Source organism: Pseudophryne corroboree, chromosome 5 (genome assembly GCF_028390025.1).
Source record: "Pseudophryne corroboree isolate aPseCor3 chromosome 5, aPseCor3.hap2, whole genome shotgun sequence".
Classification (NCBI taxonomy): domain Eukaryota; kingdom Metazoa; phylum Chordata; class Amphibia; order Anura; family Myobatrachidae; genus Pseudophryne; species Pseudophryne corroboree.
The window spans coordinates 649,070,186-649,083,332 of NC_086448.1; the positions used below are offsets into that span (position 1 = coordinate 649,070,186).

General features: G+C 48.6%; 1 protein-coding gene across 2 annotated transcripts in view; it reads left to right on the plus strand.

Moving 5' to 3' along the window:
* The window catches only part of LOC134928197 (meprin A subunit beta-like), a 155,953-nt gene that overhangs the window by 60,083 nt on the left and 82,723 nt on the right, over nt 1-13,147 (plus strand). The gene's annotated exons all lie outside the window — the stretch shown is intronic.

Consider the following 13,147-nt stretch of genomic DNA (forward strand, 5'->3'; position numbering starts at 1 on the left):
ACTACTCACCCACGCCGACGCGACGGCAGGCCTGAGGAGTGCATAAATGGCCTTCAATGTCGTTTCCTGCTTGCGTTCCGCAGGATCACTGAGGGCAGCCGTGTCAGGAGACGGAAGCGCCAACCTCTTGGACAGTCGGGACAGAGCCTTGTCCACATTGGGAGACGACTCCCATTTCTCCCTGTCATCAGAGGGGAAAGGATATGCCATAAAAATCCTCTTGGGAATCGGCCACCTTTTGTCAGGCGACTCCCAAGCCTTTTCACAAAGAGCATTCAGTTCATGAGAGGGGGGAAACTTCACCTCAGGCTTTTTCCCTTTAAATAAACAACCCCTTTTATCTGGAACAGGAGGTTCTTCAGATATATGTAAAATATCTTTAATAGCCACAATCATGTACTGAATACTCTTTACCAATTTTGGATGTAAACTGGCCTCACTAAAGTCGACACTGGAATCAGAGTCCGTGTCGGTATCTGTATCTGCCATCTGGGTAAAGGAACGTTTCTGTAACCCTGAGGGGGGGCCTGTACCTGGGACAAGGCGTCCTCCATGGATTTTCTCCACGTTTGTGTCTGAGAATCAGATTTATCCAGCCTCTTAGACAATAACGCCACATTTGCAACATATTCACCCAATCAGCAGTCGGCTGTGCTAACAGAGTCACTCCCAAATCCTTCTCTGCGCCCCCAGTAACTTCCTCGGGGGAGGAGCACTCAGCCTCAGACATGTCGACACACGGTACCGACACACACACACTCACACTGGCCAAAGGGGACAGACCCACAGGGTCTGTCCCCTTTGGCCAGTGTGAGTGTGTGTGTGTCGGTACCGAGGGTGTGTCGGTACCGAGGGAGTATGCCAGCTCACACCCCAGCGCCCATATACTACTAAACAAATAATATATGATGTCTGCGCTGTTAAAATATAGCACCAATTGCCTGTGCCCCCCCCCCCTGTTTTGCTCACTGTAGAGTAGAGGTCCGGGCCAGCGTCTCTGCATGCATTGTGAAGTAGAGAAAATGGCGCTGGTAAGCTGTGCGGCTAAGCCACGCCCCCTCCTGGTGCGCTATAGTCCCGCTCAAATTTAAAATATTATACTGGCGGGGGTTACATTTACAGTGCCCAGGCATGCCTAATATGCATTTTTGCCAGTGAAAAAAGGCTCCAGTTACATGCTGCCCAGGGCGCTCCCCCCAGCGCCCTGCACCCTGTGAGTGCCGTTGGTGTGTGTGTGTGTGGGAGCATGGAGCGCAGCGCGACCGCTGTGCTGTACCTCTGTTACTGAAGTCTTCTGCCGTCACTGAAGTCTTCTGTTCTTCTAATACTCACCCGGCTTCTTTCTTCTGGCTTCTGTGAGGGGGGTGACGGCGCGGCTCCGGGAACAAGCAGCTAGGCGCACCAAGTGATCGAACCCTCTGGAGCTAATGGTGTCCAGTAGCCTAAGAAGCTGAGCCCTTGAACTAAGAAGAAGTAGGTCTGACTTCTCTCCCCTCAGTCCCACGAAGCAGGGAGCCTGTAGCCATAGCGTTGGAGCCCCTGGCTATAACACTGAGGCATCTGGCGTCTCTATAACGGGTATCTATAACTGAGGCATCTTGGCATCTCTATAATGGGTGCACGGGCCCACACTGCACACACTGCACCCATTTCTACTAGACTTACCTTTCTGGAGTCCATCGCTGACCGTGTGTGGGCCCCCTCCTCTCCCACAGCTGTCACGCCGCTGCTAGTGCACAGACCACTAGAGACTCTGGCACAGTGCCAGAGTCTACAGTGTATGCGCAGGACTCCGAAAAAATGGCACAGCAGCCATTTTTCTGAGTCCTACGCATGCGCTGTAGACTCTGGCACTGTGCCAGAGTCTACAGTGCTCAGAGCTCTAGCAGCGTCACGACGGCTACGGGAGAGGAGGGGACCCACACACTGAGTCTGCACACGGGTCCCCTCCTCTCTAGAGATGCCCTTGCGAATGTTCTGGTATACAAATTGATTATGTGGAGCTGTGGGTCTCCCTTTGTGCAGCTATTCATTTCCATCCCTCTCCATTCTGTACCAGCAATATTGTATACTATCTCTTTGTTTGGATCCTTTGCCGGTTAAAGGGTTAACATACAAAATTATTAAATTCTCCCTCTGTCAACCCATCAGACATGCTCACTTATCTGCGGCTGAAGTCTACATGTAAGATTACTCCCTCTTACGTGATTCATGCCTCCAATCCACCCCGAATTCTGTGGGACAGTCCCGCTATTTGGCCACTGTCCCACCCAAGGGCCACAGTGCCCCGCGTGAGGGGGGGGGGGGGGTTAGGTTGGGTGACCACTCTGTCACTTTTCTACATAGTAGAGCGTCAGTGAATGCATGATGCACAGATGTTATCCACACACTGCAGGAAGATCTGGGGGCTGCCCTGCATGATGAGACCATGTGTCATGCCCCTAAACCATTGCACACCCCCTTTCGGGCACAAGCTCCATGACATGAATTACAAATGTTTGGAGGTATGCTTGATGTACTTGGGAATTCATGTTCCTAGATCTTTCAATAACCTACGTACTTGCATACATGCATAATAACATACTTGCCTACTCCCGCCTCCGGCCCCCCTGGAAGAGAAGACAAGTATCTTGGAGACTGCTTCATCCCCCCAAATCCGCTCCCCAGATCGCGATGATGTGATTTGTGCTTAATTGCGTCATCGTAGCCCCGCCCTCCACTTTACATGCCGGCAAGCAGGGCAGAGCCGTGATAACCCAATCGTGTCTCCACGCACCCCGCATTGCCCACACAAGCCAATTCTCTGCCCCCTGATGAGTCAGACAGAAAATATGTAAGTAGGCTTTAAAAACTTTACTCTTGTCAAGAAAATAACTACACAACTCACTAATTGTATGAACTTTTAACACAATCTATAGGTTTGCTACACTAAAGATCATTCAGACAGGAAAGGGGCAAGTTCAGGTCCAAGGGTCTGATACACATTATATCAAGCAAGGCTGAAACAGTGGCAAGTCCAATTTCAATAAGCTGCTTTGGTACATACAGGTTTTCAGAATTGGATTCAACAAAAGGGTTGGGATAGATAACCAAGCGGACGTCAGCGGTCAGCATAGCTACCCCCCAATGGCACCCTAACCCTCCCTATTTGCTGCCTAAATCTAAATATCCCCCCCCGCCCACAACACAACCCTCCCCAGGGGTCCCTAACCCCCTCCCTGCAACCTAAACCTAACACCCCCCCCCCCCCCCCCATGCGCAACCTATCCCACCCCCAGGGGGTGCCTAGCTGTAACCCTCCTCCCCGCAGCTTAACCGTAGCCTCCACGGTCCACAGCCTAGCCTTAACCCTCCTCCTGCAGCCTAAACCTAATCCCCCCCCCACCCCCCTCCGCAGCTTATCTGTCCGGCGGGTCACCAGTGTATCGATCGGGATCCCAGGTGTCGGGATGCTGATCCCTGTCAGGATTTCAGCACTACCATTCTGTTGCGTGTTGGCATCTGCATTTTGACAGTCGGGATCCCGACTGCCGGGTTCCTAACCGAATCCCCAACAAAAGAGTAGTCAGACATGAGTAGCCAAAAGTTAATAGCCAATATGGAAATAACTCCAGCAAGTTGCACATGTTCTGAGAAAAGAGAGAAAATTTACTAAGCATCAATTTGTCTTATTTTCTGTGATTTTCCATCGATTATGCAAATCAGAGATTAACTAATACAAATCCGACGGCAAATAGAAAAAACTCAGGGCCTAGGGCCTAATTCAGCAAGGATCGCAAATCGGCAAAATTAGCACACAAAAAAAAAAGCGTAAAAACACAAATTCTGCAACTTAAATAGCAAAAACAGAGAAAAATAAAACAATTTCTGAGACTTAGCAAAAACTGCGTATGCACTACGAAAAGTAGGGGGCGTACTAAAGGGCTGGACTCGCAAAAACTACGATCAGGGGCATGTTGCGGGGCGTGTTGTGGGTGTATGCTGATGGTCGGTGGGCGGTGCATTTGCAATTTTTACAACAGATCGCACATTTCTGATGTGCAGTGACTACAGGTCTACCTTAAAATTTGCACAAGCTGACCTCAGTTGTAGACTGCATCAGTGCTTCATAACGGGTGGTCTTCTGTATGCCGGCGGTCGGGCTCCCGGCGCTCAGTATACCGGCGCCGGGAGCCCGACAGCCGGCATACCGACACTTATTTTCCCTCGTGGGGGTCCACGACCCCCATAGAGGGAGAATAAAATAGTGTGGCGCGCGTAGCGCGCCACCGTGCCCGTAGCGTGGCGAGCGCAGCGAGCCCGCAAGGGGCTCATTTGCGCTCGCCACGCTGTCGGTAAGCCGGCGGTCGGGCTCCCGGCGCCGGGATGCTGGTCGCCGGGAGCCCGACCGCCGGCCAGCCGTAGTGAACCCCTTCATAACACCCAGCTGAAGAAGATCACACCGCAGACCACAACACACTTCATTCAGCTGTATTGGAACTTAGAAACATGTAAGGTATTGTTTAACTCTGTAAAGGGCCCTACACATATAAAGATCCGCCGCCGAGATGCCCGACGGCGGTTTCTTCACTCCCCCCGTCACCCGGCTCCATTGAAGTGCAGGCAAATATGGACAAGATCGTCCATATTGGTCTGCATGCACAGCCGACAGGACACCAGCGATGAACGAGCGTGGGGCCGCGCATCGTTCATCGCTGGTGCCTCCACACTCACAGATATGATCGGTATCTCGTTCATTTATGAACGAGATCGTTCATATCTTTGAGGATTATCGACCAGTGTGTAGGGCCTATAACACATGTTGATTGTGAAAATATATGTTACTAACCGATTTGAGTTTAGACTTACTAACAAACGAGGTTTGACAACCACACTATTTGATAGAAGCAAATGTAAAATAACCTTTCCAAGTATTTTGCTTAGTAGTATCTGCTGAATGACATTTAGCTTCCTAACATTTTTTTTTTAAACAACCAACACTTTTTGTAAAACTAAACATAACCACATACATTTTTTATTTTTTTTATTTTTTTTGTGCGCTACACACATAAACATATGTTGAAGAACAGCAACACCATCTTTTTATTTTCAAGTTTTGCAAATTTTTCTCCATTTCTATACTTATTGAAACAAATATTTACACATAATTCCTTACAGTAAGGTATGTAAATAAGAGCAAAGAAACAATAATATGTAATATTTGACCACTGCACAATCAAAAAAACACTATTTTTTTTTCTAAAAATGTTACTGTTGTTTCCGAATTAAAATATTTTGACTCCAAAAAAAGTGTGTTTGTTAAAACATATACCAATAATTGCTGTTGTGTAGGGGTTTAGAGGCTAGAATTCACACTCTCTCTAGTTGAATATATTTGAACACAGTTATGGGCATTAGTCAAAAAACACTATGGTGTCTTTAAGATAATAATTGCTAAATTACCACAAGATCATTTGACCAATTAAGTGATGGTTGAATTGATTTACAATTGTTGAGTAGTTTCTTTAATTTGGGTGCAGGAAAGTAGGTTGTTCAATTTTTAAGGGAAAAAAGCACAGTTGTTAGCAAAAAATGCAACATCAGAACACATGTATGCAAAAATTGCGTACATTTGTAATATGTATGCAAAAATTGCGATTATTAGGATGGTTTTCGCAATATTTGCACATTAGGCACTCAGACTTCAGCATACATGCCGACATTCTGCCTGCTCTCTCCGGGAGAGAGCAGCCAGGTCGGCTTAGCAGGGGGGCAGGGGAGGGCTGTGACGTGAAGAGGGGGTGGACCGGAGGCGGGATGGGGGCGGGGCAGAAGCAGGGTGGGGGTGGGGTTACAGCAGCACCTCCTTTAAGCCATGCCCCCACTCTGTAATGCCACAATCACCGGCATTATACTGCAGGGGGCGTGGCTATGATGACGCGATTAAGCAAGAATCGCGTCATTGACTGCCCGGACCGCCCACTCCGCCCTTAGTGGGCGGACGGGCAGGAGTAACCTCAAGAATCGGGAGACTTGCCTGCTCTTCCGGGAGGGTCACACGATTTTCGGAAGCCTCCCTTCCATTCCAGGATAGTAGGTAAGTATGGACTTCAGGCAACAATAGACATCGGTGCAAACAACAAATAATTTCAAATTCAGTAGCAGAAATACAAACCCCCAGATGTTCTAACTGTCGGGTTAGTAACCAGATAGAAGCTACAGAAACATCATAGCAGAATAGTCTAATAGACCTGCCTATCTGCAAACAGGCACAGTACATTTACAAGTACTCTTCTTTATACATTAGTGTCCAAAGGTCTCACATTTTATCTCATCTAAGTTTTGAAAAGAGGAGCAATGTTCTCTTCTTTTACAATTTGCTAATCTAGTGGTATAAAATAAATTATTAATTGTGCATTAACACAGGAGGTCAAACAGAATTGCCTTTCCACCTGAGCTGGTATCCCATCCGCATCATAACATGTGAAAGGGCCATTCATTCAGTCACTGAGGACAACACAGGGAAAATACTTATTAGACCTTAGATTGGTCTTGCTATAGAATATTTATTCTTTCTCTTACGTCCTAGAGGATACTGGGGTCCATTTAGTACCAAGGGTATAGACGGGTCCACTAGGAGCCTTGGGCACTTTAAGAAATCAATAGTGTGTGGTGGCTTCTTCCTCTATGCCCCTCTTACCAGACTCAGTTTAGAAAATGTGCCCGGTGGAGCCGGTCACGCTTAGGGAAGCTCCTGAAGAGTTTTCTGCATTTATTTTTCTGTTTGTACTTTTCAGGCAGGGCTGGTTGGCACCAGACTACATGCTTCGTGGGACTTAGGGGGGTAATGGCCCAACCTCCTTTAGGGTTAATGGTCCAGTTCCCCGCTGACAGGACATTGAGCTTCTGGGGGTCCTATTCGCAAGCCCCACCACGGCGAGCGTACGGTCCCGCCACCCCTAATAGAGCCAGAAGTAAGAAGAGTGGTGAGTAGGTGGCCGGCGTCCCGGTTAGCGGGTCGCCGGCTATATGGCGGCATCAGGGTATGGTGCGCAGCACTGACATGCAGGCTGCGTCTCCGGGGCTCAGTACATTCTATATGTGTGTGTGTTTCCGCTGTGAGGGGCGAGCTGAGCTTTTTAACATAACCTACACTGGCAAACAGCTTACAGGGGTTCTAACCTGCTGTTAAGCTTCACAGAACACCTCAGCCAGTATAAAAATAATCGGGAAGCCGCGCGCCATTACGGGGGCGGTACATCACTATGAGCGCCAGCAGCTCACCAGCGTCATTTTCCCTCTGCAGCTTACACTGACAGGACTAACAGGGAAGCGCAGCTCCTCCACCATTACTCCAAGTCTCCTCAGCGGTACCAGTGGGTCATAGTAAGGGGGGGAGCGGTGTTAAAATTCTAAGCCCTATTAAGGAGCTTAGTTTGCGACCCAGCTGAGCTTGGCTTTGGCTAATAGGGCGCGCTGTGGCTGGCTCCATCTTCTCTGTGTCTCCCGACGGGCTCTGTGTGGGTTATCTGTGTTTTCACCTTTTCTGTGTGAGTGTGTGTGTCCCTTCACATTACCATGTCAAGGGAGTGTGTTTCCTGCATAGCAGAGTGTCTGTCTTCCCCAGGGGAATCATTACTATGTACCCAAGATAGTACACATTCTCAGGCTAGAGGGTCCGAACCCGCATGGTTAGATTCCCTTAAAGGGATGATCTCAAATATTTCTAATAAATTATCACATAATGAGAAAGAGACGCAATACTTAACACAGTCTGTGGATGACCTGATGACTAGAGATTCAGTTCCCATTCCAGCGTCTCAAACCCCTTCCATTTGTCCACAAAAGCGTACTCTGGCCCAAACCCTGCAGGCTGACACTGATGATGATGTATCAGATGCGGAGAAGGGTGAAGTGGACGACAGTGGGGGGATGCAGCCCTGTCACAGGGAATACAGGCCCTGATAGAAGCTATTAGAGAAGTCCTGCACATTCCTGACAAGGTGGTGGAGGAGGAATCTTATTTTAATGTAAAAAAAGAAAAATCCTCTGCTACTTTCCTTGTGTCAGGAACCGGCGCTGGTGTGCAGGCCTCCGGAGGTCACGGCCCCAGTTTGCGGCTGCATGAATGCTCTGTCCACGGGCGCGGTGCCCATTGTCAGTGTGTACCCCGCAGCATGGGCGCCGCCATGACACGTGCGGTCAGCTGACCTGTAACACCCAATCCTGCGCTGTGTCTGCACACATGATTCAAGCATCCAATGCCTGCTGACCAGGGGTTATAAATCCAGTACATCGACTCAGTCTCATCGCCTTGAACAATGCATCACATCCAGTGTACAGCGTCTCCTGGCTCCAGTCTTCTGTGATTTCATTGCTCCAGTGTCTCCGTGGAACTATAGGCTCCAGCCATCCAGCTCTGCTACAACTCCTTCCACAGTCAGCTTCCACTTCTACATGCAGTAAGAGACTCTCTCCAGGTGCTACTTTACCATTCTCATCTGTCTGTTGTTTATCTGCATTCAGCACTGTGCTATTGCATCCAGCACTTAAAACAGCCAGCTTGCATTTACGAACTGTCTCCTTTTTTGGCCTTGCTTGGCTTTGTGGACTTGTGCATATATACAGACTGTGGTCTGGAAACCAACAGCGATAGATCCACAATCACTTATTGCCTGTATTCACTGTCATCAGTTACATTACTTATTATCTGCATATTGTTCCTGTTACCATCGACTTCCAAGTTGACCATCGATGTTTGCCATCGGCTTTCAGGCTGATCATCACTGTTGTTAATCTCACTGGTTTCCAGACCATCACCTGTGACTGTTGTTATACCTCTGTCAGCTTCCTTGCTTAAACCATCAATATTGTCATTGTGCTCCAGTTACTCTTCATACCTCTATGTGCTAAATAAACATCATTGCGCACATGTGCAGGAATTTACTACAGCTTCCTCGTTTCGTCCACCGCACCACCACTGACCCACTAGTGCCCCCTCCGGGAACAGACACAGTTACAGATCTGACACCCTGCATCTAAGGAGTTAAATTCCCTGTTTGAAGAAACTTTAGTTAATACAGACAAGAAGTTTAAGATCCCTATAAGGTTACTCACATCCTTCCCGTTTCCAAAGGATGATAGGAAAAAGTAGGAAAATCCACCGATTGTTGATGCATCGGTGTCTAGGTTGTCACGTAAGATAGTCTTACCTGTCCCTGGGGCAGCCTTCTTAAAATACACGGCTGACCGCAAGATTGAGACCACTCTCAAATCCCTGTACACAGCTGCTGGGGTGGCCTAAAGACCCACTATTGCTTGTGCATGGATCACTAGGGCCATTGCAAAATGGTCAAGTAATCTAATTGACGGGTTCGATTCCTTATACGGGGGGGGGGGGGGTGAGATAGTTTTACTCCTACAGCATATTCAGGACTCTGCCCATTTTATGGTGGAGGCCATAAAGGAAATTGGTTTGCTCAACGCACGCACCACTTCCAAGGCGGTATCAGCATGCAGGGGCTTGTGGCTACGCCAGTGGACTGCCGATGCGGATTCCAGGAAAGGCGGGGAAAGCCTTTGGAGATTAGCTGGTTACGTGGATATCCAAGGCTACGGTGGGTAAGCCTACATACCTTCCTTCCGCAGCACCCCCAGCTGGGAAAACCTATTCTGCTCCAACTCTGCAGTCCTTTCGGACAGCAAAATTTAAAAGTAAATCCAAAGGTTCTTCTACAGCCTAGAGGTAAACCCAGAAAACCAGCAACTGCAGGTTCACAGGAACAGACCTCTGGTTCTGCTTCCTCAACGCCTTCAGCATAATGGTGGACCACACTGCCTGGAAGACAGGTGGGTGGGAGCCCGAGTAAGATATTTCAGTCACATATGGGCAACATCATGCCAGAATTCCTGGGTCAAAGATCTTATCGCCCAGGGCTACAGACTGGAGTTTCAGGATCTCCCACCTCACAGATTCTTCAAATCAGGCTTACCAGCTTTTCCAGAAGCAAGTATGACTTTACAGGCAGCAATTCAAAAAACTGGTACAGTCTCAGGTCATTGTTCCAGTTCCACTTCACCTGCACAACAATGGTTATTATTCCAACCTGTTTGTGGTACCGAAACCGGAGGGTTCGGTGAGGCCCATTTTAAACCTCAAGTCACTGAACCCGTACTTACGGGTGTTCAAATTCAAGATGGAGTCTCTGAGAGCAGTGATCTTAGGTCTGGAGGAGGGGGAATTCATGCTGTCTCTGGATATCAAGGATGCGTACCTTCATATTCCTATTTGGCTGCCTCATCAGGCTTATCTAAGGTTTGAATTACAGGACTGTCACTACCAGTTCCAGGCACTGCCATTTGGCCTCTCCACAGCACCAAGGGTGTTCACCAAGGTAATGGCGGAGATGATGTTTCTCCTCCGCAGGCAAGGGGTGAACATTATACCGTATCTGGACAATCTGCTGATAAAAGCACCATCCAGGGAGAGGTTGTTAGACAACATTGCCCTCTCAACACGACTACTCCAAGATTACGGGTGGATTCTGAACCTGCCAAAATCTCAATTGGAACCAACACGGAGGCTTCCGTTCCTGGGGATGATACTAGATATGGAGGCACAGAAGGTATTCCTTCCATTGGAAAAGGCTTTAGCAATCCAGTCGATGGTGCGGGATGTTCTAAAGCCGACCCGGATATCGGTGCATCTATACATTCGCCTTCTGGGGAAGATGGTAGCCTCTTACGAGGCACTGCAGTACAGAAGGTTTCATTCCAGCTGGATCTGTTGGACAATTGGTCCAGTTTGCATCTTCACATGCACCGCAGGATCCGTCTGTCGCCAAAAGCCAGGATTTGTCTTCTGTGGTGGCTTCAGACTTCTCACCTGACCGAGGGCCGAAGGTTCAGGATTCAATATTGGATTCTGCTAACCAGACGCAAGCCTCAGAGGATGGGGAGCAGTCACCCAAGGGGAACAGTTCCAAGGAAAATGGTCGAGTCAGGAAACCATTCTTCCGATCAACATTCTGGAGCTAAGGGCCATATACAATGCTCTTCTACAGGCATCACATCTTCTTCAAGATCACGCCATTCAGGTTCAGTCGGACAATGTGACGGTGGTAACGTACATAAACCGACAGGGCGGAACGAAGAGCAGAGCAGCAATGTCAGAGGTAACAAGGATTCTCCTCTGGGCAGAAAGACACGCTGTGGTGTTGTCGGCAATCTTCATTCGGGAGTAGACAACTGGGAAGCAGACTTCCTCAACAGACACGACCTCTACCCAGGAGAGTGGGGCCTTCACCCAGAGGTGTTCAGGTGCTTGACTCGTTGGTGGGGAATTCCACAAATCAACATGATGGCCTCTCGTCTCAACAAGAAGTTCAAACTGGCCAAGAAGGGCCTGGTACGCAGATCTACTGGAAATGCTCTTAGAGGATCCGTGGCCTCTGCCTCTTCACGAGGATCTTCTGCAACAGGACCCGTTCGTCTATCAAGACTTACCATGGCTACGTTTGACGGCATGGAAGTTCAGCATCAAATTCTAGCCCGGGAAAGGGATCCCAGACATGGCTATTCCAACCTTGATTCAAGCCAAGTAACGTCTAAACATTACCACCGTATTTGGAAAAAATACGTCTTTTGGTGTGAGAACAGGAAATTTCCTATGGTGGATTTTCAAATGGGACGTTTTCTGCAGTCATTGGTGGTGGTGGTCTTCAGGTTGCCGAATGTCGGGATCCCAGCGCACAGTATACCGGTGCCGGAATCCCGACAACCGGCATACCGACAGATATTCTCCCTCGTCCATGACCCCCCTGGAGGGAGAATAAATAGCATGGGGCTCTTTTGCGCTCGCCATGCTGTCGGTATGCCGGTGGCCGGGAGCCCGGCCGCCGGCATACCATACTACACCCATTGGTGGATGTGGGCCTTCATTTGGGCTCCATAAAAGTCCAGATTTCGGCCTTATCCATTTTATTCCAGAAACAATTCGCTTCTCTCCCTGAGGTTCAGACGTTTTTGAAGGGGGTTTGCCCTTTGTGCCTCCTACAACACCTTGGGATCTCAACGTGGTGTTGCAGTTCCTATAATCAGAATGGTTTGAGCCTTTACAGGAGGTTGACGTAAGTTTTCTTACATGGAAGATATGTTGCACACCTTGGCTTCAGCAAGACGTGTGTCAGAGCTGGGGGCGTTATCTCACAAAAGCTCCTATTTGATTTTTCATGAAGATAGAGCTGAACTCAGAACTCGTCAGCACTTTCTTCCTACGGTGGTGTCTGCGTTTCAGATCACCCAACATATTGTGGTTCCAGTAGTTACTGTCACCTCTGCTACTTCAAAGTCTTTGGATGTTGTGCGGGCTTTGAAGATCTCTGTGAAGCGGATGGCTCATCACAGAAAATCGGACTCGCTGTTTGTTCTCTATGATCCCGATAAAATTGGGTGTCCTGCTTCGAAGCAGTCTATTGCTCGCTGGATCAGGCTTACTATCCAGCATGCTTATTCTACGGCAGGTTTGCCGGTTCCAAGATCTGTTGGAACTCTACTAGGTCAATGGGTTATTCCTGGGCGGCTGCCCGGGGTGTCTCGGCTTTACAGTTCTGCTGAGCAGCTACTTGGTCAGGTTTGAACACGTTTGCCAAGTTCTACAAGTTCGATACTTTGGCCTCTGAGGACCTTCAGTTTGGTCAATCAGTTCTGCAAGACTCTCAGCACTCTCCCACCCGGTTTGGGAGCTTTGGTACATCCCCATGGTACTAAATGGACTCCAGTATCCTCTAGGATGTAAGAAAAAATAGGATTTTAATTACCTACTGGTAAATCCTTTTCTCGTAGTCTGCAGAGGATACTGGGCGCCCGACCAGTGCTTCGTGTTTTCCTGCACTGTTACTTGGTTAAGTATTGTTGTTGGTTCAGCTGTTGCTGTTCCTGTTCAAGTTTGGTTAGCATGGCTTTCCTCTTGTTTTGTGTGTGCTGGTTCGAATCTCACCACTGTCCTTTTAAATCCTTCTCTCAAGTTATGTCCGTCTCCTCAGGCACAGTTTCTAGAAGTCTGGTAGGAGGGGCATAGAGGGAGGAGCCAGCGCACACTATTGATTTCTTAAAGTGCCCAAGGCTGCTAGTGGACCCGTCTATACCCATGGTACTAAATGGACCCCAG